The sequence below is a fragment of the Drosophila mojavensis genome, unplaced genomic scaffold, assembly GCF_018153725.1.
Source record: "Drosophila mojavensis isolate 15081-1352.22 unplaced genomic scaffold, ASM1815372v1 contig_16, whole genome shotgun sequence".
NCBI lineage: Eukaryota > Metazoa > Arthropoda > Insecta > Diptera > Drosophilidae > Drosophila > Drosophila mojavensis.
This window is the reverse complement of record NW_025318693.1, coordinates 2,492,561-2,506,236: the sequence shown is the minus strand read 5'-3', so window position 1 is coordinate 2,506,236 and position 13,676 is coordinate 2,492,561. Positions and strand designations below refer to the sequence as shown.

At 40.4% G+C, this 13,676-nt stretch overlaps 1 protein-coding gene across 3 annotated transcripts in view; it reads left to right on the top strand.

The window, feature by feature from the left end:
• The window catches only part of LOC6573693, a 70,053-nt gene that overhangs the window by 25,940 nt on the left and 30,437 nt on the right, over positions 1 to 13,676 (top strand). The window contains exons 2-3 of one of the 3 annotated variants that reach the window (XM_044007256.1): positions 7,454 to 7,752; positions 8,850 to 8,997. The gene's annotated coding sequence lies outside the window, so the exon portion shown is untranslated. Of the gene's footprint in view, positions 1 to 7,453; positions 7,878 to 8,849; positions 8,998 to 13,676 lie in introns of all 3 variants that reach the window. The other 2 variants (XM_044007257.1, XM_044007258.1) reach the window with 2 other exon arrangements.

The window sequence follows — 13,676 nt, the reverse complement described above, 5'->3', positions numbered from 1 at the left end:
CCATTTGAGGCGGTGGCTTGGGCAATATATTACACACATTAGCAAACAAAGTTATACGGAATATATTTGGAATTCATATAACCAAAGGTTTGGGAAACTTTGTGGGTCGATTGAACAAAACAAAAAGGAAGAGAAAATTGACCCAAGAAACGGAGTCGAAGACGAAGCGTCACCGATTAACCAATCCAACACGTACTAAGTTTTTATTGAATTGGACGCGAGGGAGCCCAACCAGACAAAAGGAAAACTTAAGCAGAAGCAACAACTAAGCCGAAAACTATTAACAGGACAAACAACGGAAAACAAAGTCAAACAAAAGGTCCACACAAACTGTAGCATGCCACGAGGCCCACTCACCCACACACACACACACAGAGAGAGAGAGAGAGAGCGACTTAACTGCGTGTAGAGGCAGACACATACGAATACAGTGAGCAACAGATGAGAGAGAGATGAGAGTATACGACTTGGCGTTACTCTATCAAATTCAAATCAGAGACTCTCTGTCTCTGTCTTTCTGAGAGCTTAAGCTCAACCTTCATTGGGTGTCTGGTTGTCACAGTCTAAGAAATTTACAAAATGCTGTTGAATGCTGTTGGATTGTTGCCCCATCCATTTGGGGTAGACGCAATGTAAACCCATATTTCTTATTCAGCTTCATCTCCATCGCCGTCGCCGTCGCTGGCCGAAGCATGTCAATTGCATCATTAATAATGGCATTTGCCATTGTTCTACTCCAGACACGGTCCGGCTGCCTGGCTATACATTAGGATTCGTGCCCAAGTCTGTGTGTCGACTGTTGAGTAATGGCTCGCACATACGCCAAGAGCCTTGCAGACAATGAACTCTGAGCGAGCCGAGTGGAAGGCGGAAGGCAGAAGGAGACTCAGCTGCCCGACTGACACAGCTTTGGTTGAGCCCATTCTCCATTTAATGCTCAAAAGAGACCGTGATCTGCATTGCAAATCAACTCAACCAATTGTGATTCAACCCTACTCCCACTCTACTCCCACTCTACTCCCTACTCAGCTCTGTTCAGCTGTTCACCTTTCGATTGGCCTTCTTAGCACACATTGCGTATACGCAATTTTTCAATTTGCTGCAATTTAATTGATTTGCGGACAGCGCGTCGCATCATAAACACCACAAAGCACTTCTAATGCCCAATTTAACAAATTAGCAGCTCTCCCAGCAGCCCTACCGACAGTGCTCTCCGAAAGTCTGCTGACGGCGCGCTTCAACTTCAGGTAGCCGCAGCAGGAGAAAAAATAGAAAGATTTATGGGCTGCCTCTCAGGCGTACTATATTCCTTCGTTAATATCAGAAAATTTACGCATTATGTTGGCAACTGTGGCAACACATGTTCCCCTCCCTGCAAACCTCCCTCCCCTCCACTGACTACTCCAAGAGGACCTGTTCAGAACAGGCAAAAGCCATAAATATGTTGATGTTGGTTTCGACTAAGAGTCTCGCCTGGTCGATACATGTGTGTGTGAGTGTGTGTGTAAGTCTGTGTGTTATGTGTTGTGTGCTACACATCCTAATTACATTTTAATGCCAAGGCATTTGGCACTTTTTATGCCCGCCTTCTGCGCTAATGTAGATTGTTTCCTATAGATTTACAGTGTACTGCATAAAGCTATTCCACTCAGACAACTTCATTATGTTTGTTATAGATAAAAATGAGTGATATAAAATGATATAAAATATATTTTGAGTATGGGTAAAAATAAATTATGAATGTATTTAAAATTATTAAAAATTATTTCAACACATATGCAGCAGAGAACTGCAAGTGTGTCAATTTTGTTGCATTTCTCTGATTCGCAGATTTAGTCCAGTACATTGCTTTAATATCTTATCACATCCTCAAGTTCTTTATCAATTTGTGACTGAAGTGTAAAGACTTAATCAACAGTCAATGGAAATGTTCGTACCTAATGGAAACTATCCCATTCAAGATTTCATCCGAATTGAGTTCACGACGTCGTTTTGATTTTGCTCATGCAAATCGCAGTGACAACAACAACAATAATAAAGGCAACAACAACGAGCAAAGCCACAGGCTGTAAAATTAGAAAACTTTGCTCTGGCATACAAATGAAGCGTCTAAATTGTCCACGCCCTCCCATGGCAACAATTGTCCTTTTAGCAGCCAATAAGCCGCACCCAAATCATAGCGAGAAAGTAAGCATTGAGGAACTGAAGCTCCAGTGGATGAGTGTAACAAGCGGAGCGGGAACAGGAGTGGGACTGTGGCGCAGACTTTTATTGGGGGCCGAGATTGGCGCAACAGCCGGTGAGGAGCACACAATGGGGACATAATTGTAATTGCGAGGGAAATAGTTGGACTGGCATCAAGAAATGCGATGGCAGTTGGCGCTTTTCCAAGTGGAAGCCTCAGCTGGCGCAGAGAGCAGAGCAGAGCGCATGGGGTGGGGTGTCTGGTAATAGTTCTAGTTCACTCTTCAGGCCAGGCCTTAGTCTCCATATCCGTTTCCATTAACGTCGAACCATTTTAATATTTAAAATATCATTCGCAAAGAGAAAATAGCGCAGGCCAGAATTTTACGAGCGGGATGAATAATTCAGCAGGAGACAATAATAATAGTTAGGATATGTCTTGCGCAAGCTCTCGACTGAAGCCAGGCAGGAGGCAGTCCCGTTGGCTTAAATGCTTTGCATGTGAAAATCCCTTGAAAACACATACGTTCACTCAGGAGGAGTTGAGCGGGTGCAGGGAGAGGGGAAGATATTGACGACACTCGCATGGACTTGGACTGAGCCCAGAGTGAAGCAGGATTTGAACGAGGTGGCAGTTAAGAGTCGAGACTGGCACGAGGAGCCGCTGCAAGGCGGCATTTAATATGCAAATTAAAGTGCAGCCAGGTGAGCAGTTGAAACCAGACCAGACCAGACCAGACCACGACTCAAGTGCGAGTTGCGCGAATGTTAATTTTCTGGCTCAAGTTGAAGGAGCCCAGAAGTGCGCAAAGTCTTTTATTCAGCCCAAACTTTAACTCGCTTGAGCGAGCGACTACGCATTTGGCGAATGTTGCGATGTTGCGTATACGCCACGTGCGCCCAAGCACAGCTTAAGCCAAGATGTGTGCATATATGTGTGTGTGAGCTGTGTGGGTGTGTGTTGGAGTGAGAGCCATAAATTTTGCTGGCTGAGGCACGTCGAAATTCAAATTTACTTCGTTGGCGCAGAAATCATTCGTACGACTATCGCCAGCTGGCCAAAGCCAAAGCCAGCGGATAAACTCAGAGGAGAGACCACAAATATTCCCGTCAGGCTGTTGCCAGTTGCCTGATTCCAGCTGCCTCTTGTTGTATTTTATTTGATGAAATGCAAATTTATAAGCAGAAAGTTGAATTGAGTTACAGGAAAACACGAAGCAGAGGAAAACAAAAACATCATCATAAATATGACAGAGCCGGCAGCCACAAGAACAATTGATATGCATGAGTCTCTCCAGCGATAGCCGAGTTTAAGCCCAAATGCTTGACTCTAAATGTGGAATATAAAAGTAGGGATAACTAAAGAAGGAATAACATTTCTCAAGCACGACAAAGTTTAGTTTAATATTTAATATTATGTGACACAGGTAAAACGTCTTACTCTTTTATTAATTGTAATTTGAAATTATTTATGTACTTTAATTAGACGCTTTCCTTAAGCCTCTCTCAACTAATGCTTCTCACATTGTTGAACTACTTAAAAATGCCACAAAGCAGAAAGTTAATTTCCAGAGCGATGGCCAGACAGAGTTGGGTCCCTGACCCCGAGGGCCAAGCAAACCCCGCCCGCCGTCTGGGAAGCTGCTTATAATATCCCAAGAGTGTAAAAGTGACGACAATGAGTCTCGGCTACATTGTAAAACATGACTGAGGCTCACCTCTTGACTCTCGTGCACAGCCAAAATGTCATTGACTAGGGGATGCCCTCTCTTTGCATGAAACATGAGGTTATCTGAGTATTATTATGAATCAGAGTAAGGCATATTAATTATGCGCACAGCTCTATTATCAGGTTCTGAATGTGCTGTGTCTTCAATAGGACTGAAAGTCATCTCGCCAACCTGTTGGGTCTTCTTATCTGGTATCTGCTTATCATGCGGCAAATCCGTTTATTGTATGCCCTTCTGTCCCCTTCTGTCAAGGGGCAACGCCAATGCCAACGCCTTTGACAATCCGCAACAGAGAGGAAGACTTTCGCACAATGGGCATAAATGCAATACAATCTGTTATGCGAATGTGAAAAGTATAAGCGAAAGCTTTTCATATTCAACCTGACACTGAGAAATGATTTCAATTTCTCACCTCGCCCCCCCCAGGAGTCCACCCCCTGAACATGGAAATCCAATTGATGCTGAGACGTTCCTTGAGAGCAACTCACACTTTTTCCCTTCTTAACCTGATTTCTTTCACTCTCTATCGCACTCTCTTTCCCTCTGCCAGTTGCGTACCTGCCAATTGCCCCCTAGGAGTGGAAGGCGGAAGGTGGGTGAGCTCCTGTGATTCTGTTTGCTATTGGTTTCAGGGATTTTGGCTTTCCGTCAGCTACTGGAAATGAATTGTATTTTTCGTTTCAAATTCACATCAGTTTAGAAATCTGGTTTTCCGCTTCCCGATTGCCGCTCGTTAGAGAGTGGGTTGGTGGGCTAGTGGTGTCGAGCACTTAGTGCTGGTGGGGTGGGGCAGTGGGAAAACATGTTTGGGAGTTGTTTTTCCTTCATGAGGAAGCGCAGAGCAACTGTGTGGCAAATTGTTTTGCAGTTTAAATCGCTTGCTATCAATCCCCAAATTGCCGGCTGTTAAAATGATAAACGCTCCATTGGGCTGATAGACTTCTTTTCAGTCGCATCCACCTGGGCTGGTACTCAGTGCAAGAGAATAGATGCCAGTGCAACGTTGTTGTGGTTAGGGAAGGTATTTCGGACTCCCACTTAATGGCTTCATTCAGCTCGTTGCAGATGGAGCAGTTCAATTCAGATTCAGCTGAGAAACAGAAATCCAATACCTGAATTTCACACACGTTCCTGATTAATTTAGAGTATATTTCAATATACACGGATCATTAATTTACAAGGCTGATTGGTAAATTTAGTTGAACCAGAGAGTGAATGTAAACAATGATGAAGAATGCACAGAAAATCTTGTGGCTGACTGAGTTATTTATGGAATATAGAATATGGAATATCTAGCGAATTTCTGGTCTCTGTTCAGGCAACAGCTAAAGTCAACAGTCAATGTGCGCACCAAATTAATTCTGTTTATATCAGCATATAAGAAATTGGAATGCCAAATGGAATAAATTCTTATTTCTAGAACGCAATTTGAATGTGAAACATTTGCTTAATGTACTCAGAAACAGTTCACTAAATATTTTGAAATTTTCCTATATATGTGAATTTTTATCTGCAAATTGACTAGAATGACTCCCAAAGGCTCATCTCGAAGCGGGACTTGTCAAATTCTCTGGCGCATTATCTCTTTTTTTTTTCTACTCTCAGTTTGTTTGCTCCTCAATTTGCGTTGCCAGCAGCAACAAAGCGAATTGTTGAATTGTTGGATTGCTGATTTGCTGAATTGTCAGTCGTGCAAATGTTTATCGTTGACTGCTGCGGGCTGTTTATTCTTATGTTTACTTGAGTGTTGACTTTCCATTTAAATGTGGCGCGCAAAGCAACAAAAACAGCAACTAATGCCCAGTGCCCAATGCCCAATTGGCTAATTGATGTGTGCACTGAGAGCAAAGGACAAAGATAAACATTTCAAGCTTCATCTTTAAATCACAGCATTCAAAAGGAATGGCAATGCCTAGACTGCCAGCCGTGTCCCACATACAATTCCGCTGATTGACAGAATGGCAGAGTGACAAACCGACACTCTGACACTCTGACAGTCACACAAGGCACGAGTGTCCCATTGTGTCGCCTGCTGCAGAAGCAGCTCCGTCTCGAGGCTGACACTGAGCAATGTGCGCAAGTGTCGGGCCAACCCGACTCGCCTGTCCTTTGGGTATGCAATGCAAATGTCTTTCCTCTGTCGCATCTCCTAGAGTAGACGACATCATCATTACGCATCATCCCAACACATTTGGCACGCCAACGAAGCAACGCCAGCCTCAGATAGAGCTGCTGTGCTTCAGCAATTTGAAAGTCTAGGAGACATAGAAGAGCAGGAGGATCCATTTGTTTCTTTTCTGGTTGAGGAAGAGATTGAACCACGAAATGACAGTGAGAACAGGCAACTATCAGGCAAATCTGAATCGTGGCACGGAACACGTTTCGCCAGGTTGTGTGTTAATGATGATGACAGCGGAGGGTGCTTTCCTCCTTGTATTGCTTATGTTTTTGTTGTTGTTGTTGCTCAGCAACAACTACTTGGCCATCTTGACACTTTCAGCGCTCGGCTGTGGCCATATCTACGTAGACATATGTCACTCCAGGCTGCGTCTCTCTTTGTCTGCCACTCGCGTGGCTCTCAGTGCCACAAGCGTAGAAAGACAACCGCAGAAGGCGACACGTGTTTGTCAGCATGTCAAGCGGTCGAGTGCACAGCAGGAGTGTGAAATATACAAAGATATAATAATGTATTATATGCATAGAGAATGCGGCATGTGGATGTTCCAGATGTTCTTTGAAATATGTTAACAAATTGTCTGAAATATCTTGGTTTGTTGATTGGTTGCTTTGATGCGGTTCATGATTTTATTTTGTCAAATAATGGAAAGCTTTTTTGAATAAGTGGAAAAATCTTTGCTGTTGCTCCTATTATTTATAATTGCTGTTTAATATTTACGTTGGGTAAACTTGTCACATGCTTTGACATTTATTAAATTTGCTGGACTTTATTGCACTTCTGATGCACAGTAAATGACAAGCAGAAAAAAGAGTATACAAATGCATATATTTTTTGCTGACTATTGAAAGCTGTGTAGCTTAATATTTTATTTTATTTGGCATTTTTTGGGAATGAAACGGAATGCTGGGTGCTGATAGAATTTTTTTTATTTTTTACGAATCTGGCTCCCAGAATGCAAATTAGACGAATGCAAATTTTTTGCCTACCAAGGCAGATAGGCAAATTCATATTTTCCAGTGGGCAGCCGAAAAAATCAAATATTAGAGTGAAAATTAAAATTTCAGCATAAATAAACAATACAATTTCCAGTAATTGAATAGCTCATAGAGTTGTTTACTTTCGTTTTGTAAAGAGATTGTTACATAAATAAATATTAAACTCGCGTTTTATTTTATATTTTAAATTGTGAATAAAAAAATATATAAAAGTGTCAAGGATGCTAAGAAAATAATATAACTAAAAATATATTTTATATTTTATTTGTAACTTTAATTTGAAGTGTTTTCCTTTCATATATTTATCTTCTTGCATTAATATTCTTACAATAATATTTTGATATTTCTATTTCTTCTATTTACAGTTTTGTGTTCATTTGAAGCCCTAAGCACCTCATAGGTGTTAAATTTGTTTTGATTGAACTGCGCAAACTCCGGAAACGTCAAACGCCAATCGAAGCTGCGCTGCTTCAGTCGCTGCCTCTGCCACTGCCACTGCCACTGCCACTGCCGGTGCCGCTGCCTTTGCCTTTGCCAATGAATGCTCACTCGAACGTTTTCCCGTTAGCCAAGTCCTCAGTTATTTAGCGGCTTTTGTGCGCAACACAACTGAACGGAACGACGTGTTGTCGAACTGTTTAACGTAACGAGCAATGCGTTTAACGTAAGCAAAGCAACAACAACAACAACGGCAGCAACAACCGATACAACAATATCAAATAACTATCCGGCATTATAACGAGTGTTTGCCCCTGTGTCAAGGGAGCGTAAAAATAGAAAAAAATCGAAGTGAGGCAATAAATAAAAAGCCAACGACCCCCGTGTGTGAGCGTGTGTGTGTGATTGAATGTGTGTGTGTCTGTGTGTGAGTGTGTGCATTGGTATAGTTATGTGTGTTTACCGAATACATAGAAAAACAAAAGAACCAATAACTTGTTGTGTTAGCCATGTGCTAGATCAATTAGCAGAGGATTACATACCCTAGCAATTTCATTGATCCGATTATGTTGCAATGCAAACAAAAGATTTAAGCAAACAGCTATGAAACATAAAAATATAATAGCAACAGAGAGGGCTGCAAATGAAATCAAATTAAATAAGTTTAATTAAAAACTAAATATGAATATTGAAATGAGTTTTTGCATATACTAATATACTACAAGAGAATAAACTTATTAGCCAAGTGGTTTTAAGGCTTGAATTGAAAAGATTTAGCCAACTTAATTTATCTATTGTTATTTTCTTCTTTAGTTTTTCTTATAATATAATTCATCTTAGCCCACACACACATATAAATGCATATGTATATGTATATCAATATAAATGAATGCAAATATGATAATTGCGTGGTTTGTTGCTGGAGTCGTGAATATTTAATGCTTTCGCGTGGCTTTCTCCCAGTTGACATCCTGTGAATGCAATTCAACTGTCGAAATGGTCGCAACGGTCGCACATTATAACGGTTTTTCACCCACAATTATGCGCATATGAATTTAACCTCCTTTTCGAATCTGTCTCTGTGTGTGTGTATGGGTGTGTGTGTGTGTATGGGTGTGCGTGTGTGTTAGTGCGCGTTTTACACAGCGTATGCATTTTTTAATTAAATGCTAAAATAACTCAGCTGTTAAAGGTTGCAACAGTGGTGTTTGTTGCTCTGACTCCTAATTAAGTTCTATGAGTGTATATGTGTGTGTGTGTGCGTGCATGTGTGTACTTTTAAATGTGCGCAAGCTATATTTAAATTTATATTCGCTCTTGCAGCACGTTGATTCCATAAACAAGTGTGTATACCGTTCACAGTGAAAACACAATTCAAACATAAGGAAAAAAAAACTTTTAATATAAACAAAATATCAGAAAAATAAAATAAAAATAAAATACAAAAATCAGCGCACTTCAACAACAACAAGTGAGTATTTTTTTATTATCATTTGCCGTTATTTTTGGCACAATGAGTCATGCAGTTTGAGGAGCGAGCGCATGAGCTACTTTTAATTAATGAAATGTCTTTTTATTATAAATATTTTTAATCAGAAATGATGTATGATAACATTTAAAATAAATTTTCTATCAAAACTAAATTTTTTAAGTTAAAAGGGGAAAACGAAACATTTATGCATATAAATACATATGTAAGTTACATATGTATATCAAATAATTTACTTATAAAAACAAAGTATCATGAATTACTTATGCATTCATCTATTTATATTTGATATAAAACAAAAGCTCTAATTTCTCATTTCCCACTTCTTCCACTGACTTTATTAATTCAAGGACTAAAACGAGACATTGACATTATTCATTAAGCTTGTTGATTCGATTTACATGTGTTTCTATTAAGTTGACAAGCTCCTCTACGTCATGCATATAGCTATCAAATGCAGATAAGGCCTGTCGCATTAAATAGCCATGCAATGCACTGAATGAGCGCAAACTAAGTGGAGGTGATTACGCTTGATCAGCTCAAGGAATTTGTCGCTTATATCCTGAAAATCAATCAACATTTGCAGCTGTCGCAAATTTGTATTGAAAGCAATTCATTTACTAGCACTTGCCATATGAATCAATATGCAAATCTCGATGTGTACGCAGGCTGCCGAGCTCCCTTTTCCTATCGCCTTCGCCCTCACGCTCTCTCTCGCACTCACTCTCTTGCCCTCTCTCTTTACCTTTGCCCATCTTGTGTGCCAGTTGGACTGCCAGGCTGCCAATCTGTTCGCCTGTCATTCAACCTTTAAGCCAACCACCCACATGGCCAACATGGCGTTCCGTTGCGTTCCGCTCAGTCCGACAGTTGGCATTTTGGCATATTTAATTATCTGCCAATTCATCAGCGCGTGGGACTTAAAAGTATATTGTTTGCTTGTCTTTGCTACATCCAAACAACATAAAAAGAAACAACAAAGAGGGAAAAGAGCACACATAGCTGTTATTATAACAAAGACCTACAAAGCCAAACAAAATACAAAAAAATACGGCAGCAGCAACAACAGTAAACAGCTGCAGGAATGTTATCCTCGCAGCAGGAAAGCCAGGCAGGGTCTGTGGCCACGCCCACAAAGTGCTGCCAAAATAGCAATTGCTGAGTTCAGCTAAAGCCACGTAACATTACATTAAAACCGAGCCGCATATTACGTATACGCAACGTGTGCACCCAAAATTAGCAGCCATCACAATTTCAGTTTTGCAGTGTGTTCGTGACCTGCCCATGTATGTGCAAGGCCGTGTGTGAGACTGTGTGCGTGATGCTTATCTGCCATCAATATAATTGCCGGGGCACTTCTGTGGCACTCGAATCGCGTGTTGTCCATTTGCGGTCACTCAGCACGTTGTTGCATGAAATTGTAGCTGTGTGCTGCCCTCACGGTCTATGCAGAGCATAATTACACACACACTAGGAGCTAATAAAGAAAACATTTGCTCAAATATATATTAGATTTTATTATATTGTATGAGCCTCACATAAAAAGCCTCAAAATGGCAGCTCAACATTTGCGGACAGGCCAATGAAAATAATTTGATTACATTGAATTAGCTGCTGTGATGTGCCTTTAACAAGTATTTCATATCTTAAACAGGCTCTAAAAGCTTCTCTCAGTCCAATATATATCACAAGTTGGTTAACTTATTATTATTATAAGACAACATAAATGAACTTGGGTTGAAAAAATGCACATAGTTGCCTTTGAAAAGCTATTCATACCAACAAAACCCCTCGTGTATAACAAAGCAACGCTGGCGAGCCCATATCAAGCCATTCGAGCGTGAGCATGAACTATCTGCGACAATTTGTTAACATATTTCAAGGAACATCTGGAACATCCACATGCCGTATTCTCTATGCATATAATACATTACTTTATCTCTGTATATTTTACACTCCCGCTGTGCACTCGACCGCTTGACATGCTGACAAACACGTGTCGGCTCCTGCGGTTGTCTCTCTTCACATGCGGACAGGCACCTTAATCCGAGTCGTCGACAATGAGAGACGCAGCTCGGAGTGACATATGTCCACAAGAGTGCTGTCAGCTTAGCCAATTTCAGGCTAAATCCAGCCATGCATCGAAAATGAGTATGGGATGGAATAGCCATAAATTGAGACAGACGATGCGGAAGTCCTTAAGAGAACTATAAAGCGAGAGAAACTTCTGTCTATGTTATCTAATAAATAAAAATATTAGTGTGCAAAAGCTAAACAAACATATCAATATTTACGATACCTTATCAAACATATCCGATTTAAGTATGCATATTTACTTGCCTATCTGTTCGTATATCTCTCTCTGTATGTCTCCCTATCCATCTCACAGTTTATCTTACTCTCTGTCAAAGCAAAGGGCGAAGAAGAACCTTACACGATCTATATGTATGCAGCAGTATTAATTCGTTATTTATATTTATGTAAAACGAGGCTAGAATGCTTGAAGAGTCAGAGGGTGCTCTCATTGGTCAGTTAAAGTTCGACTGTAACGATCTCTACCTGGCACCGGGCTCAACACTTGAGCGCGACTTAATGTGAGTGAAAGTAGCCCTATATAAAGAGCAGCAGGTGCAGCATTTCTTCAGTTGTTCCTGGCCTGTTGGGGGTCAATCGTGAGGTGCAGTAAAGTAAAGTGAAAGCAGACTGAGCATTAAAGGGGGAATACTTGGAGGAAGTATATGAAGGAAATACTAAGAGGAAATATTTGGAGCACATACTAATTTCTTAGAGTAAATACAGAAAATACTTGGAAATACTTCGGCAAGATTCTATGAAGAAATTCTTAGAAGAAATATTTAAAGGAAAATACGAGCCTACTCTTACGTCTGTCGATTGTTTTGGTGTGAAAATTACTTTATCCAATGGAATTGGCGAAATTGATACGGGTAAATATTGTGTTACAAATTATGCAAAAAAAATGTTGTTTTTTTTTTTAATTTTGATGAAAAAAGAAGACACAGTAAATAATTAAAAAAAAATATATAATAATAATAATATAGCAATTTTCCTAATCTATAATTTAACTCGCTATTCCAGCATTTTTTCCAACACTTTAGCCACTTTTAGCCTACTATTATCCACATCTTCAACAGCTGGCAACACTGGTTTATGTATGTCTTGATATGGCCACAGCCGAGCGCTGAAAACCTCTAGTTGGCCAAGTAGTTGTTGCCTTCTACAACAACAACAAAAACATAAGCAATACAAAGAGGAAAGCGCCCTCCGCTGTCATCATCATTAACACACAACCTGGCGAAACGTGTTCCGTGCCACGATTCAGATTTGCCTGATAGTTGCCTGTTATCACTGCCATTTCGTGGTTCAATCTCTTGCTCAACTAAAAAAGAAACAAATGGATCCTCCAGCTCTTCTATGTCTCTTAGATTTTCAAATTGCTGAAGCACAGCTGATCTATATGAGGCTGGCGGTGCTTCGTGTTGTGGTGATGCGTAATGATGATGTCGTCCACTCTAGGAGGTGGGTGGTGGAAAGACATTTGCATTGCATACCCAAAGGACAGACGAGTCGGATTGGCCCGACACTTGCGCACATTGCTCAGTGTCAGCCTCGAGACGGAGCTGCTTTTGCAGCAGGCGACACAATGGGACACTCGTGCCTTGTGTGACTGTCAGAGTGTCAGAGTGTCCGTTTGTCACTCTGTCATTCTGTCATTCTGTCAGTCAGCGGAATTGTATGTGGGACACGGCTGGCAGTCTAGGCATTGCCATTGCTTTTGAATGCTGTGATTTAAAGATGAAGCTTGAAATGTTTATCTTTGTCCTTTGCTCTCAGTGCACACATCAATTAGCCAATTGGGCATTGGGCAGTGGGCATTAGTTGCTGTTTTTGTTGCTTTGCACGCCACATTCAAATGGAAAGTCAACACTCAAGTAAACATAAGAATAAACAGCCCGCAGTAGTCAACGATAAACATTTGCACGACTGACAATTCAGCAAATCAGCAATTCAACAATTCAACAATTCGCTTTGTTGCTGCTGGCAACGCAAATTGAGGAGCAAACAAACTGAGAGTAGAAAAAAAAAGATAGTGCGCCAGAGAATTTGACAAGTCCCGCTTCGAGATGAGCCTTTGGGAGTCATTCTAGTCAATTTGCAGATAAAAATTCACATATATAGGAAAATTTCAAAATATTTAGTGAACTGTTTCTGAGTACATTAAGCAAATGTTTCACATTCAAATTGCGTTCTAGAAATAAGAATTTATTCCATTTGGCATTCCAATTTCTTATATGCTGATATAAACAGAATTAATTTGTTGCGCACATTGACTGTTGACTTAAACTGTTGCCTGAAAAGAGACCAGAAATTCGCTAGATATTCCATATTCCATAAATAACTCAGTCAGCCACAAGATTTTCTGTGCATTCTTCATCATTGTTTACATTCACTCTCTGGTTCAACTAAATTTACCAATCAGCCTTGTAAATTAATGATCCGTGTATATTGAAATATACTCTAAATTAATCAGGAACGTGTGTGAAATTCAGGTATTGGGTATTTCTATTTCTCAGCTGAATCTGAATTGAACTGCTCCATCTGCAACGAGCTGAATGAAGCCATTAAGTGGGAGTCCGAAATAC